At 34.5% G+C, this 17,835-nt stretch overlaps 1 protein-coding gene across 5 annotated transcripts in view; it reads right to left on the bottom strand.

The window, feature by feature from the left end:
- Positions 1-17,835, bottom strand: part of FAF1 (Fas associated factor 1) — a 486,729-nt gene that overhangs the window by 317,854 nt on the left and 151,040 nt on the right. The gene's annotated exons all lie outside the window — the stretch shown is intronic.

Below are 17,835 nucleotides of genomic sequence, written 5' to 3'. Positions count from 1 at the left end.
ATTGGATTGTTTGTGAATTTTTTTGTTGGTGAGTTGTAGTTCTTTATATATTTTATATATTCTGGATACTAAACCCTTATCAGAGATATGATTTGCAAGTATTTTCTACCATTCTGTAGGTTGCCTTCTCATTCTGTAGGTAGAATCCTTTATGCATACAAATTTTTACTTTTGATGAAGTCCAGTTCACTTACTTTTCCCTTTCCTTCCCGTGTTTTGGTATCACATACAAGAAATCATTGCCAAACCAATGTCATGAAGCTTCTCCCTTATATTTTGTTATAAGAGTTTTAGAGTTTGAGCTCTTATGTTTAGGTCTTTGAGGGTTTTTTTTAATATCATAAATTGTTGGCAATAATAAACTAGTACACTACTGATGGCAATTTAAACTAGTAAGACTACTCTAAAGAGTAATTTGGTAGAATATGCCTAAAACTTCAAAAATGGGTATGCTGTCTCATGTAGAATTGCACCTCTAGGCATCTATATTAAGAAAAATAATCACAGAGGTTCAACAAAGTTCACTCCAGTATATTACAGTAAAAGATCAGGAATGGAGGGGAACTCAAATAGCAAAAAGGAAGCGGTCCAATAAATCATAGTTCAGGCTTTTAAAACTATACTTCAAGAGTATTTTATAACACAGAAAATGATCATGCTATAATACTACAAATGAAAAAAGCAGATTATGAAACATTAAATATAATCCATCTCAATTTTGTAAAATATACATTTATACAATAGACATAGAATGAAACGAACTAAGTGCAACAAAATGTTAACTGTAGTTAAATGTAGACTTATTGACAATTTTTACTTTTTTCATATTTTGTCTATTTCGAAAATTTTCTACAGTGAACACTGGAGCAGGAATGGACTGGAAATGAAGTATTTATAAACAGAGAGGAACAATTTCTATCCCAGGACTCAATAAAGAAAGGGTAAGGAAAGAAACTAATATCTACTGAAAGACATTCTTCTAAGTGCCAGATTTTAAACATGTATATTGGGCAGCACAGGGAACTCATTATAGATTTTAGCAAGAAAGTCTAGCAAAGAATTGAATGGGGAACAGAAAAGATAAAACCTATTAGCAGAAGATATTAAAATAGCAAGACAAGAAATAGTGAATAAAAGCATAAACTGCCTATGTTGATAATGGAAAAGGTGATACACAAGACAGAAATCTGCGAAAAAGATTCTGCAGCACTGTCTCTCAAGATGTAGTTCTTGAATCACCTATGTTGTTTGTTTTTAAAAATGCAGATTTGTGGGTTCTACTCCATTACAGAGTTAGAATCTAAATCTATGGGATTCAGCCCAGGACTTACACATTTAATCAGCCCCTCAACTCCCTCTGTAGTTGACTTTTATGCACACAATATTAGAAACACTCCTACGAAGTTTAGCAACTTGTAGAAGCTGAGAAGAAGAAGGATGGATGAATAAAAGAAATGGCTTAATTTTCAAGCATATTGGTAACCAGCTCCATGTTGCTACAGGCTCTACATGTTCTGTGGCAAACAACATGGACGCTTCATTCTAGTTTAACTTAATAATCACTTCTGCCTAAAGGTAGCTTTCCGCCTTACTATCCAACTGCTTAATTTGTCCTCTTGGGATGGTATTTTATTAATGTCTCAAGCTGCTTACATTAAAGAGCTTAAAACATTTTAATGTCAAGCCTATCCTTAAGAGCTAGAAGAGCACTTGGGAAATAGTAGGCACACAATGAAATGAGAAATGGGTGCTTATAAGGGAAGGAAAGTTGTAAGGCTAGAAACGTAGGATAAGAGCAGATAGGAAAGGGTGTGTGTATGTGTGTGTGTGTATATATATATATATACACACACACACATCTCAATCAATCGAGCTAATCAGCTTGACCTTATCCTAAAAGGGTGTAGTTCGATGAAATGGGATTTGACAAATGCATACCCCTGTGAAAGAACCACCACAATCAAGATAAAGAACATTTCCATAACCGTGAAATGTTCCCTCATATTCCCGTTTATGGTCAATCCCCTCCCCTATCCCTAACTCCTAGCAACCACTAATCTGATTTCATTAACTAGTTTAGCCTTTTCAGAAAATTATATAAATGAAATTACATAGATTCCTTTTTGTGTCTGCCTCCTTTCATTTAGCATAATATTTCAAGATTCATTCATTGTTACCTGCACTGGTAGTTTATTCCTTGTTATTGCTAAGTAGCATGGCATTGCATGGTCGTACCACAGTTGTTTATCCATTCATCAGTTGATGGACAACTTGAGGTATTTTCAGCTTGGGGCCATTATGAATAAAGCTGCAGTGAATATTCACGTACAAGTCAAAGATTTTCTTGCACAAATTCTAGAATTTCATCTCTTACACTTAGGTTTGTGAATTTTTTGGGGTTAATTTTGGTATGTAGTGTCAGGGTTAAGTTGCTACTGCTGTTTTTTTTTTTTTTTTTCCCTGCATTTGGATGTCCAATTGTGCCAGCTCCATTTGTTAAAAAGACTATCTATTCCTATAGAATTGAATTAACTTGGCAAGTTGTAAAAAGCTAACCAGGTAAATACAGGGTCTATTTCTGGACTCTCTACTCTGCCTCAATGACCTATTTGTCTATCTTTCTTTGCAAAAAACATATTGTCATGGCTACTATCTTACAATCAGACTTAAAATTATGTAGTATGGAGACATCCAAGTTTCTTCTTTTTCAAAACCGTTTTAACTATTTTACACCATCTTCATTTTAACATAAATATTAGAATCAACTCATCATGGGATGCCTGGGTAGCTCAGTTGGTTAAGTGTCTGCCTTCAGCTCAGGTCATGATCCCAGGGTCCTGAGATCAAGTCCTGCATCAGGCTCTTTGCTCAGCAGGGAGTCTGCTTCTCCCTCTGCCTGCCACTCCCCTGCTGGTGCACTTGCTTGCTCTCTCTGACAAATAAATAAATACCACCTTAAAAAAAAAAAAAAGAATCAACTCATCAGTATCCTATTTTTAAAAAGCTGGAATTTTTATTGGAATTACACTGATTTTACAGATTCATGTGAGGAAAAATGACATTTTAACAATATTGTGTCTTAAAATCCATGAACATGACAATACTCCATTTATTTAGTTTTTAAATTTTTCTCAGCAATGTTTTATAGTTTTTAGTGTAAGACCTTGCATATTCTTTGCTAAATTTATCCCTAAGTCATTTTTTTAAATGATACTATAAAAAAGTATTTTTTAAATTTTAGTTTCCGACTGTTCATTGCAGTGTAAAGATTACTGATTTGTGTATACTGACTTTGTATCTTATGACTATGCTAAATTCAATTATTTCTAGTAGCTTTTTTTTTGGAGATTCTTGAGGGTTTTCTAGATTGATTATTCTGTCATTTTCAAATGACAATGATGCTTTGAATGACAATGTTGAACAGAAGTGGTAGGAGTGAACATTCTTGCCTTGTTCTCAATCTTAGGGTGAAAGGATTCAATCTTTCAACACTAAGTATGCTAAGTGTAGGATTTTTATAAATGTCTTTTATCAGGCTTGAGGAATCTACTTTTATTTCTAATTTTGGAGAGTTCTTTTCAAATGGACACTGAATTTTGTTAAATGCTTTTTCTATGTGCTGAAATGATCATATGGCTTTTCTTTTTTAACCTGTTGATAAGGTACATTAAATTATTTTCAATCACAGGAGAGACATGATTATATTTATAGTTTTGAGAGATCACTTAACATAAGCTGCAAATTATTCCTTATAAATTGATTTTATCTATATCCTTCACTACAGTGTAAGTTTTATGAAGACAAATAACCATGCCTGTTTTCTTCTCCATTCTATATCTAGGCTTGAATACAGTGCCTGGATCAGAGTAGAAAATACTTATTGAGTGAATAAACAAATGTGTAAACAAATACAAGTACAGTAAGAGCACTGAAGAATCTGCTAGAGTGGAGAAAAACTAGAGGTAGAGAAAATAATTAGGAGGCTATCTGACTGAGGGTTGGTATTTCTACAACAGAACAGGTAAGTGGTAAAGGATCTAATCTGATTAGGAAAAACAAAATAAACAAACAAAAATTTCAAGCTTTCTACATGCTTAAGAATCCTGGAGAAATTTTGGTTGATGTTAGTTTATATCAGGGTTTGAGTTATTGTAATGACCAAGCCAAGAAAAGAGGGCTAGGTAATTTGTTCTATTTTTCTTGGGTTATCACATATCCTTGAATTAACCTAAATCTTTGTATTTTGGGACCAAGAATTAAATAAAGTATGGCTATGTCTCTTTGGTCCTCACCAAACTCAAACCTATTTTCCAAGCTTATATAAAAAAGTTTCCAAACCAAATCTATTAATGGGATAGTCTAATATCCTCTAATGGCATAAATGACTTAAAGGGGGAGAGGGTTGGGAGAGAAGTGGAGGGAAGAGGATCAGCTCAAAAGTACATCAATCCTAAAATACCAAGATGCACTAAGTTTTTACAAGAGATTGTTGGGTTGACAGAAGAAGTAATAACTAGCAATGCCATAAATCTTCCTATAGCTTTCTCTTCTCTAGACTCCAGTCCACTAAGATGGCAAACAAGTTGGTCTAAGAAAAGCAAGTAGAACAGTCTGAACTAATCAGAAATTCAAGCTATACAGGAGTTAGGAATGTAGAAAAGGAAGTCCTTAGCAAGAAAACACTGCAAACTAAAAGAAAGGAAGAGGAACAGGATAAGATTGGGGCGGGGGGGAGATACAGGGACAGGGAGAGAGACTCTTAAGCAGGCTCCATGCCCAGCACAGAGCCTGACGTGGGGCTTGTCCCTCTGCTCCTGCCCTCCCCCGCTTGTGTTCTCTCTCTCTCTCATACAGGAGCTTCATCTCCTGACATCATGACCTGAGCGGAAATCAAGACTTGGACGCTCAACCAAGTGAGCCATCTAGGTGCCCCATGGATAAGATATTTTTAACCTAAAAGTTTTAGTATTAGACCATCGCTAATCCCATTATTCTACAAAGGCATTCAACAAATATTTTATTAATGCCGACTATTGCCAAGCACCAAGCACAATATAAAAATAAGAAGAAATTATGTCTGTCTTTAAAGAACTCACAGTCTAACATAAAGACAGACTTGTTGAGAAACCATGAAACAATTGCTTTACAAAGATAAATAGAGTGAGCACAGGGCAGGAAGTAATACCAGTCATCATCTCACTGTGAGACTCAGAAACATCATGAAACAGTGGTTCCAAAAATTAATACAGGTTACACAAATAGAAATGACATGCCTCTGGGGCGCCTGGGTGACTCAGTTAGGCATCTGACTTCAGCTCGGGTCATGATCTCAGGGTCCTGGGATCAAGCCCTGTGTTGGGCTCCACGCTCAGCAAGGAGTCTGCTTATCCCTCTGCTCCTGCCCTCCCCCACGTGTGTTCTCTCTCTCTCTCTCACACACATACATACATACCTAAATAAATAAATACAATCTTTAAAAAAAAAGAAAAAAAGGAAATAACATCCTTCATTCAGGGAAGAGGACAGATCAACAATGGTCTCTCAACCTAAGGCGAGCATTCGTATGAGTGTCACACTGTATATGCAGCACTGATCTCCTAAAATGAATCACAGTTCTAAAACGAAAAGTATCTGAAAGTGATGCCTCAGAAAATATGACTAACAACAACTGTCATCTATAGTATGTATTTTTTCAGTTTTATTAAGATTTAATTGATATATTAGTTCAAGGTGTACAACATAATGATTTGATATATGTGTATATTACAAAATAATTAGTACAATAAGTTTAGTTAACATCACTTACCTTACAGTTATAATTTTTTTGTGATGAAAACTTAAAATCCACTCTTTGCAAATTTCAAATATAAATACATTGTTAACTATAATCACCATACTTTATACACTATATCCCCATACATTATGTATTTTAATTTCAATACAACTCTGGGATGGTTGAATGAATTAAAGATGTTTAACCTGAAGAAATGGGAGAAAAAAAACAGTACTGTCTTTTAGTAGCTGAAGAACTGTCAAGAGAGAAAATACATTTACCTTGTGAGGTCTGTCTCTGAAAGAAGAGTGAGGTCAAAGGAATGGAGCTTACAGGTAGCAACTCAAAATTAAGGAAAAACAAACACATGCAACTGATACCTCTTTTTTTCCATGTGGTTGGTGTATGTTTTTATTTATAAAATTTTAGACAGTTGCTAAACAAATGAAGTAATGAAAATTAATAAGCATCCCATTGCTAAAAATACTTAAGCATGCACTAGATGACCCTAAGACAAAAAATGTGTAAAATACTGCTGAATTTTGTGGCCACGTGGACTAGTTTTTACAGATCCCTCCACAGTCATTAATCTCCATGAACCAGTAAATCATTTATTCTCTTTTGTCAGTTCTCACAACTATAAAGTGTGGATACAGTTTCTGGCTATCTCAAGGTAATGTGAAAATAGTAAGTCAATGAGTATACAAGGGCAGAAGCAGGGACTAAGGCAGGATCAGGGGAAGAAAGCGTAGCATAAATCTGTCACTGGTGGAAAAGGAGAGGTTCCACTGAAGTGAACTGTTCAACTACCTGAAGACCACAACCCCAGCTTCATATTCCTCATTATTCTGCCAGACACCCCATTATCGTTCTTGCTTCTGGGCTTTCCTTGCCTAGAATAAACTTCTCAATGACTATATCCACATAACATACTTTGATTCGTATTTTGTAAGTTGGTCCCTCTGAAATCTTTCCTGACCACCCTCAAAACCCTAATTATTCCCTTCCCATACTCCTAAGACACTAGTTAAAACTGAATCTTCCTTTTCAATATCCTTACAGCACTATCTACTTTCATAATAGAAATTATTTCATTGAAAAGATCATGAGTTCTAAATTCAGTTTAAGACTGAATTTGTGATTTAGGAATTCTCCGAGCTTCAGTTTATTCATCTTTGAAACACTGCCTCACAGTATTGTTGTAAGTGTTGTACAGGAACCAAGTACAGTGCGCATAGTGGCTGGTGTACAACAGGCAATATTATATGTATATATGTGTGTGTGTGTGTGTGTGTCTGTATTAAAAAATGAATAAAGGGATGCCTGGGTGGCTCAGTTGGTTAAGCATCTGCCTTCAGCTCAGGTCATGATCCCAGAGGGTCCTGGGATCGAGTCCCACATCAGGCTCCTCGCTCAGTGGGGAGCCTGCTTCTCCCTCTGCCTGCTGTTCGCCCTGCTTGTGCGTGTGCACACTCTCTCTCTCGCTCTCTAATAAATAAATAGATAGATAGATAGATAGATAGATCTTTTTTTTTAAGTCATCTTAGAGTCTTTTGAACAAAGATGATAGGGAATTATCAGAGGATGAGGAGACTGAAAGATAAATGGTAAAAATAAGATGTTAGAAAACATAAGTCTATGCTTCTGATCTTCATTTCTTTGTTTTGAAGACAACAAAAAATGACATAAGTGATACAAGCAGTTGAGGCAAAAATAATTTTACATAAAGTGTAAAGGCTTTTTATAAAATGGCAACCTTAAACTCTATAAAAATACTGCCAACAGCAGGGACTTCAGAATGAGAGAAAGGAAAAGTACTTCTCTATTTAAAAAAAAAAAAGATTTTTACTGAAAATACAGTATTTAGAAATGTGAAACGAGGTTAAAGAAACATTCCTAATGCATAAATAAAAAGTAACTATGCACATTAAGGCCCAACTTGAGATACTGCTTATTTAGATACTGAAATGATCTTATATTTTGGGGAGTGCACAAATGTTGGCATGGAGGCAATAAACGTCAGTTTGCAGATGGTCCAAAGAACAAAGCAACTCATGCACAACATTTGCAGACACCCCCCCTCCCTACCAATACAAGCTATAATCAGTCTTCTTGTCATTTCATGCTCACAACATCTGTGTAAGACAAATAAGATTGCTATTCTTCCTCTCTTTTCACGTGTACTAACAACAACAACAAAAACCACTTATACGGTGTTTATTATTCATAAAGGGTGGCTGAGCATAGAGGGGTAAAGGCATATGCCAAAAATTACATAGTTAATCTGAGTTACAAAGTCAAGACTGGAAACTAAGTTCACAGATTCAAGAAAAAAACTAGTTTGAAATATCCTAAACTACTTCTTAGGCTCAAAACGCACTTGCTAAATGTTTTAACTATTTTCATACTCAATCTGATTCATTTAAACTAAAATGTTATCCAATATAATAAAAGCAGATTTAAGAAAGTAGATTAAAAACAGAAAAGAAAATGAGGGAAGTAGTTAAGCTAAAGACAGACCTATTTTTCTATTTTCCATTCCAGACACGAAACTAAGGCTATGCTGAATAGGCCCAGCAAAAGCAGACAGATTTGCTGACGGCACTGACTCAACAAACTTTATTGAACAAATACTTGTATGTTATGTTAAATTCAGTGTTATATCTGATAGGCATAAAAATACACAATAATTCCTACCCTCAAGATCATACTACTACATACTAGATAGTATTTTATAGAAAAAACGGTGTCTTAAAATAATTCTTTAAATTTATTCAAGATAAGAAAACCCAGAAGGATTCCATAATAAAACAAAACTGCAAAAATAAACAAACAAACAAATAAATAAATAAATAAATAACACGCTAAAAATATTAACAGACCAATACAATTACCACTAGGTGTCACTGTGATATAAAGTTGTTGGCTGCCTTTAGGCTTGCTTTTATACATTGTTGAGACTTCCTGATAATAACACGGAAAACTGTATCTTATTTAGCATCTCTTTGCATTTTAATATTTATACATACACAGAAAAATTAGTATTTATCCAAATTCCTTAATAACAGTAAGTTGGTCTATATATATATAAAGTATTTAACAATTATATTGCAGGTCAGCTAAACTTTACTGAGTGTATTTTTAAATTTTCTTATGGTAAATATTTTAATATACAAACAAATACATACATATGCTCATTTACTGAGCCATTTATTTTCTCAACAGATACTGCTCTGTGCTAACCATTGTGCTTGGAGAATTAGAGAAGAAGACCTAGTCTCTCAGTTTGAGAAGTTAACATTCAAAGGAAATCTGAAACACAAAGAAAGAATAAGATGTTTTAAAATCCAAGAATGAATCAACTTAACTATGTCCATGGAGGTTAGGAAAGGCTTCATAAAGGAGAGATATTTACATGTATGTAATATTATGAGTGTGAGTTTTCTAGAAAAACTAAAACAAGGAAGGGCAAATCAAATAGAATATAGGAAATAAGGAACCACTGAAAGATTTATAAGAAGACTTACATTGTTGAAACACCACTATAGGACAACTATGTAAAATACAGCCTACAGAAATAAAGAAACTTAAAGAATAGAAATTAGAGGAATTATGTTAATAATTCATGACAGAGATTAACTCCTGAACTGTAACAGAGGTCGTAAGAATAAAGAAAGGATTCACATTATATTGCTATAAAACTAACAGAACTTAATTAACCGAATGCAGTGAAAGAAGAAAAAATTTTCATCAAGTCCCAAATATGTCTGCACAATAACTTCCACAGTGATTCATATCAGCAAACTTAATAGTGAACACAGAAAAGATGCACAACATGATTCTCTGGCATGCAATTCATAATAAAAGAATAACTGTAATCCAGAACAAATAAAAAACTGGAATAATTAGAAGGAGAAGCTGTGTATTGTACAATATCTGTATATAATTTCTTTTGAATCACATTTTATTTATATGTTTGTAAGTATTTTAATTTTATTTGTTTTCAAACAGAATGATGACTTGACTTTCTACTCTACCATACTTGGGGAAAAGTCTGCTTTTACAACGAATTATAAAGCCAACAGGTTAACAAATGTGATTTCTGGAAAGTCTATCACATGTTTTTATAATAAAGCTTTAAAATAGTTTCATAGACTATCCTCCAAATTCAGATAGAATTAAAGTGTAACATTAACATATATCATCCAGAGAAGCCAGCATTTTCTGCTCACCATCTCTGAAATAAGCAGGGACTTCACTCCAACTGAGAGAACCAATGAAAAGGGTGGTTCAAGTGATCCATTTACTTCCAACACATACCAAATATTCCATCAACAAAAAGAATAAGGTCAATTTGAAATGAGACATTGTTAACTATTCAGCCACATGCTACTTAATAGCAGTTAAAATTTATTTAATATAAGATGTCTTTCCAGTTTTTTTTAACAGATAAAAATCTGAGATAATTTTAAGTAAAAGAGAAAGTGTGATATGGTACTGAATTCTTTCCCCTATAATAAATATATTCATCACTAAACTAGGAAAGTAAAAGCCTAGTAAAACCCTATATAAGGGGTTCCCCTACTAACACACCAAGAATGCCTTAGCAATATTATCGAAAATATGTATGAACAATAAGCAGGGTCAATTCTAACTAATTACTATTGTAAAGATAAACTATTTTTTAAATATCAGTAGATGGGTTTTTATCAACAAAGACATAGAAACTTATAAAAAAAAAAGAACCAAGCACATTTTGGAGCTAAAGAATATAATAACTGAATTGAAGTCACTAAAGGGGCTCAACAACAGACTTGATCACCCAGAAGAAAGAATAGGTGAACTTGAAGACAAGTCATTTGAAATTATCCAGTCGGAAGAGAAAAAAGAAAAAAGCAAGAGAAAGACTGAAAAAAAGCCAGAGGACTAATGGGAAACCATTAAAGGAACAATATATGCATTATGGGAGTTGCAGAAAATAAGACAAAGGGGCAGAAGGCTTATTTGAAGAAATAATGGTGAATGCTTCCCAAATCTGGGGTAGGAAATCGACATGCAGACTCATGAACCACAAAGGATCCAAAAAGTAATAAATCCTAAAAAGTCTATACCAAAAAAAACATAAAAATCAAATTGTCAAATTAAAGGAAAAAAAGGAATTTGAAGGCAAGAAGTGACAAGCTCATCACATAAAGGGAGCCCCCAGTATCAGCAGATTTTTAACTGAAACTTTGCAGGCCAGAGGGGATAGGATGATATATTAAAAGTGCTGAAAGAAAAAAAAACTACCAAACAAGAATACTATGTCCAGGAAAACTGTTCTTCATATATTAAGGGGAAATAAAGACTTTCCCCAGATAAACAAAAGCTGAGAAAGTTCAACACTGCCTTATAAGAAATACTAAATAGAGTACTCCAGTTATACCAAAAGGAAACTAGATAACAACACAGGAGTATAAAGCTGTTAATGGTAAATATATAGACAACCACAAAAACTCTAGACAAGTACAGAATACTGTAACAGTAGTGCTTAATAACTTAATCTGGTTTAGAAGTTAAAAGATAAAAGCATACAAAATAATTGTAACTATAAAATGTTAATGGTACATAGCATGAAAGGATGTAATTTGTGATATCAATAATGAAGGGAGGGGACAAAGACTAGTTTTATAGATGACTGAAAATATCAGGTTAAAACAGATTATTAAAAACTATATCTTATTTAAGCCCCATGGTTAACTACAAAGATAACAGCTAGAGAAGATGAGAAGATACAAAGAAAACAGCTATAGAAGAGACACAAAAGAAAACAGAACAAGATCAAAGCATGACACTACAAAAAAAAATCAACAAACACAAAGGAAGATGGCAAGAGAAAGAGGGAACAAAAGCTAGGAGACAAAGCAAATAATCAACAAAATGGCAATAGTAAGTCCTTTCCCACCAGTAATTACTTTAAATGTAAATGGATAAAACTCCCTAACGAAAGACACAGACTAGCTGAATGGATTTTTAAAAAACAAAATTCAACTATATGGTATCTACAAGAGATTCAGTTGAGATTCATGGACACACAGAATGGAAGTGAAAGGACAGAATGGTAACCAAAAGAGAGCATGGTGACCATACTTACACTGACTAAACAGACTGTAAGTCAAAAACTTTCAAAAGAGAGAAAGGACATTATATAATGATAGAAGAGTCAATTCACCAGGAACATGTAATAATTATATACACATATGCACCCAACATCAAAGCATACAATATATGAAGGAAACAATGACAGAGCTGAGGGGAGAAATACACAACAACACAATAGTAGGGGATTTCAATAATGGACGAAACTTCCACACAGAAGTTCAGTAAGCAAACACAGGGCTTGAATGACAATTGTAGACCAAATGGGCCTAACACAGACATATGAAACATTACACTGAAAAGGAGCAAAATACACGTATTTCTCAAGCACACATGGAACATCCTGCAGGGTAGATGCCATGATAGGCTGTAAATCAGTCTTAATAAATTTAAGAAGAAAGAAGCAGAAGGAAACTACTATTGATTTTTAGTTTTATTATACTATGGCAGGAAAACATTCTTGAAGTGATTTCAATCTTCTTAAATCTATTAAGACTTGTTTGTGACCTGGGGCACCTGGGTGGCTCAGTTGGTTAAGCATCCAATTCTTGATTCAGCTCAGGTCATGATCTCAGGCTCATGAGATCAAGCCCTGTGTCAGGCTCCAAGCTCAGTAGGGAGTCTGCTTGAGATTCTCTCCCTCTCCCACTCCCCCCCATGTTCTCTCTCAAATAAATAAATAAATTTTTAGGGGCACCAAGGTGGCTCAGTCAGTTAATCGGCTGCCTTCAGCCCAGATAATGATCCTGGAGTCCTGGAATCAAGCCCTACATCGGGCTCCCTGCTCAGCAGCAAGTCTGCTTCTCCCTCCACCCCTCTCCCTTCTCATGCTCACTTGCTCTCTCTTTCTCTCAAATAAATAAGTAAAAATCTTTTTAAAAAATTAAAAATAAATCTTTTAAAAAAAAAAAGACTTGTTTGTGATCTAACATGTCATCTATCCTGGAAAGTTCACAGATCTGTGGAAATTAAACAACTTACGCCTAAACCACCAAAAGATCAAAGAAAAAAAATCAAAAGAGAAATTAAAAAATATCTGGAGACAAATGCAAACAAAAATACAATAGCAGTAAGTGCCTACATTTAAAAAAAGAAGAAGAAGAAAGATCTAATAACTTAACTTTACACCTCAAGTAAGTTTAAAAAAAGGAACAAGCTAAGCCCAAAGTTAGAAGGGAGAAAATAATAAAGACTAGAACAGAAATTAAAAGAGAACAGAAAGATAATTCTTAAAAAATCAGCAAAACTGAGAGTTGATATTAGAAAAGATCAAGAGGGGAGCCTGGGTGGCTCAGTCATTAAGTGTCTGCCTTTGGCTCAGGGCGTGATCTCAGACTCCTGGGATCGAGCCCTGCATCAGGCTCCTCCACTGGGAGCCTGCATCTTCCTCTCCCACTCCCCCTGCTTGTGTTTCCTCTCTCGCTGGCTGTCTCTCTCTCTGTCAAATAAATAAAAGAAAGAAAGAAAGAAAGAAAGAAAGAAAGAAAGAAAGAAAGAAAGAAAGAAAGAAAGAAAGAAAGAAAGAAAAGAAGAAAGAAAGAAAGAAAGAAAGAAAAGAAAGAAAGAAAGAAAGAAAGAAAGAAAGAAAGAAAGAAAAGAAAGAAGGAAAGAAAGAAAAAGAAAGAAAAGATAAGATCAAGAAAACGGATAAACTTTTAGCCTAAACTTAAGAAAAAAAAGAAAACTCTATAAAATTAGAAAGGAAAAAGGAGACATCACAACTGATGTCACAGAAATAAGTATGAATATAGAGACATATGCCAACAAATGGGATAACCTAGTAGAAATGGATAAATTCATAGAAACATATAACCTACATAGACTGAACCTGAAGAAATAGAAAATCTAAACAAATCTATAACTAGTAAAGAGACTGAAAGAGTAATCAAAAACTTCCCACAAAGAAAAATTCAGCACCAGATGGTTTCAGTGGAGAATTCTACCAAACATCTAAAGAAAAATTAATGTTGCTCTTTCTCAAACTCGTCCTCAAAATTAGAGAGGAGAGAACACTTCCAAATTCACTTTATGAAGTCAACATTACCCTGATGTCAAAGCCAGACAAAGACACTACAAGAACAAGAATAAAAACTAGAAGCCAACAACCCTGATGAATATAGATGCAAAAATCCTCAACAAAATATCAGAAAACCATATTCAACAGCACATGAGAAGGATCATACGCCATAACCAAAGGAAATTTATGCATGTGATGCAAAGATGGTTCAACATACAGAAATCAATCAATGTGATACACCATACTGACAAAATTTAACACCATTTCATGATAAAAATATGCAAACTAGAAACAGAAGAAAATTACTGCAACACAATAAAGGCTATACGTGAAATGTTCACAGCTAATATCATATTCAACAGTGAAACTAAAATCTTTTCCTCTAAAGATCATGAACAATGCAAGAATGCCCACTGTTGCCACTTCTATTCACCAGAGTATCTGAGGTCCTGGCCAGAGCAATTAGGCAATAAAAAGAAATAAAAGGCATCCAAATCAGAAAGTAAGAAATAAAATTATCTAGGTTTCCAGATGGTATTATTCATAAATAACCCTAAAGATTCCATTAAAAAAGAAAAAAAACCCTGCTGGAACTAATAAACAAATTTAGCAAAGTTACAAGACACAAAATTAACATACAAAAACTAGTTATATTTCTCTACACTAACAACAAATAATCTAAAAAGGAAACTAATAGAACAATCTCATTTACAAAACCATCAAAAAGAATAAAATACACACGAATAAACTTAACGAAGAAGCAAAAGATTTTTACAACAAAAATGGTAAAATAACGCTAAAAGAAAGTATAGAAGAAACAAACAAATGAAGATATCACATGTTCATGGACTGAAAGACTCAGTATTGTTAAAATATCCATACCATCCAAAGCAACCTACAGATTCAATGTGATCCCTATCAAAATCCCAATGGCATCTTTGCAGACATTTTTGCAGAAAACAATGTTAAAATTCATAAGGAACCACAAAGGACCCTATATAGTCAAAACAATCTTGAGAAAGAAAAATGAAGCTGGGGGCCTCACAGTTCCTGAATTCAGAATATTTTACAAAGTAACCAAGACAGTAGGTACTCACATAAAGAAAAACATACAGAAAAAATGCAACAGAACAGTAAGCCTGGAAATTAATCCATGCATACGGGTCAAATGATTTGACAAGAATGCCAAGTCTACACAATGGAGAAAGGATAGTCTTTTAAATAAATGGTGTGAGGAAAACTGGATATCTACATGCAAAAGAGTGAAATGGACCTTTACCTTATTCCATATACAAAAATTAACTCAAAATGGGTTAAAGACTTAAAATATAATATCTGAAATTATAAGACTCATAGATAAAGCAAAAGCTTCATACATTGGTCTTGGCAATGATTTCATGGATATGACACCAGAAGCAAAGACAATAAAAGTAAAAATAGACAAGTGGGACTAGATAAACTAAAAAACTTTTTTTTTTTTTAATATTTTATTTATTTATTCGACAGAGATAGACAGCCAGCGAGAGAGGGAACACAAGCAGGGGGAGTGGGAGAGGAAGAAGCAGGCTCATAGCAGAGGAGCCTGATGTGGGGCTCGATCCCATAACACCGGGATCACGCCCTGAGCCAAAGGCAGACACTTAACCACTGCGCCATCCAGGCGCCCCTAAACTAAAAAACTTTTGTGCAGCAAAGGAAACAATCAACGAGACTGTGAAGGAGAAAATATTTGCAAAGCATATATTTGTTAAGGAGTTGATATTCAAAATATATTAAAAAATCCTATAATTCAAAAGCAAAAAAGTAAATAACCTGATTTAAAAATGGGCAAAGAATTGCACTACTGGGTATTTACCCCAAAGATACAGACATAGTGAAGAGAAGGGCCATATGCACCCAAATGTTCATAGCAGCATTGTCCACAATAGCTAAATTGTGGAAGGAGCCAAGATGCCCTTCAACAGATGACTGGATTAAGAAGATGTGGTCCATATATACAATCAGAAAGAATGATTACCCAACATTTGCAGCAACGTGGATGGGACTGGAGGAGATTATGCTAAGTGAAATATGTCAAGCAGAGAAAGACAATTATCATATGGTTTCACTCATTTATGGAACATAAGAAATAGCAGGAAGATTGGTAGGAGAAGGAAGGGAAGAATGAAGGGGGATAAACAGAAGGGGGAATGAACCATGAGAGACTATGGACTCTGGGAAACAAACTGAGGGCTTCAGAGGGGAGAGGGGTGGGGGACTGGGATAGGCCGGTGATGGGTATTAAGGAGGGCACGTATTGCATGGTGCACTGGATGTTATATGCAAATAATGAATCATGGAACACTACATCAAAAACTAAGGATATACTGTATGGTGACTAACATAACATAATAAAAAATTATTAAAAAAAAATAAAAATAAAAATGGGCAAAGGCCCCAAATAAGCATTTCTCTAAAGACGTACAAATAACCAACAGGTATATAAGAAGATGCTCAACATCACTAATCATCATGGAAATCCAAACCAAAACCACAATGAGATATCACCTCATATCTGTTAAGAAGGCCATTAAAAATCAAAAGCAAAACAGAAAATAGCAAGTGTTGGCAAGGATGTGGAAAAACTGGAACCGTTATGCATTTTATATTGGCAGGAATGTTAAAATGGTGTACCCATTATGGAATAGAGTATGGATATTCCACAAAAAATTAAAAATAGAACCACATATGACCCAACAATTCCACTTTTGGGTATTTATCCAAAAAAACTGAAGGCAGGATCTTGACATATTTGCAATCTCATGTTCACTGCAGCATTATTCACAATATCCAAGAGGTGAAAACAACCTAAATATCCATAGATGGGTGAATGGAAAGAAAATATAGTATATACATACAATGGATTATTAGTCAGCATTAAAAAAAAAAGAAGAAAATCCTGTAATATGCTACAACATGGATGAAACTTGAGGATATCATACTAAGTGAAATAAGCCAGACACAGAAGGACAAACGCTGTATGAATCCACTTACATGATCTATTTAAAGTAGTCAAATTCATCTAAGCAGAAAGTAGAATGATTGTTGCCAGGGGCTGGTAGAAGGGGAAAATGGGGAGTTGCCATCTGATAGATACAAAGTTTCAATTACATAAGATGAAAAAGTTCTAGAGATCTGCTGTATGACAATGTGCATATAGTAACAAAACTATATTATACATTTAAAAATTTGTTAAAAGGATAAATATCATATTATGTGCTTTTTTACCACAATTTAGGGGGGGAAAAGGAGTATATAGGGGGCATGGGAATGAGCGTGGGGAAAAAAATGAATGGACTAAAGAAATCTGGGCAGAAGAAGGAACATGTACAAAGGTCTTGAGCGGGCTAATAACCTATTCGAGGAACTTAAACAAGTCCAAAACAACTTAGGCATGGTGAGCAAGGACGAAAGTGGTAAGAGATGAAAACCTGAGATGTAGCAGGAGCCTGATCAAGAAGAGACTTACAGGCCATGGTAAAGGAGTTGAATTTTATCCTAAACCAATGAAAAATTTCTAAATGGCTTTAAGTAAGGGAATAAACAATCTGATTAATGTTTGAGAATAATCAATCTTTTAACAGTTTTTCTTTTCTCTGCAACGTACCTCTTCTTCTATTTTTTTTAAAGTAGGTTCCACACCCAGCCTGAAGCCCAATGCGGGGCGTGTACTCACAATCCTGAGATCAAGACCTGAGCTAAGATCAAGAGTTGGACACTTAACCTACTAAGTCACCCAGGTGCCCCTGTAGTGTACCTGAATTAAAAAATTAAATAAAATCAGTCAAGAATCTTCCCTTAAAAAACAAAGCCAAAATTTCAGAAATATCTGGAATTTAGATTTAAGGCAAAATAACATTAACGGGTC

The sequence above is a fragment of the Ursus arctos genome, unplaced genomic scaffold, assembly GCF_023065955.2.
Source record: "Ursus arctos isolate Adak ecotype North America unplaced genomic scaffold, UrsArc2.0 scaffold_12, whole genome shotgun sequence".
NCBI classification, from domain to species: Eukaryota; Metazoa; Chordata; class Mammalia; order Carnivora; family Ursidae; genus Ursus; species Ursus arctos.
This window is presented reverse-complemented; position numbering and strand designations above follow the sequence as displayed.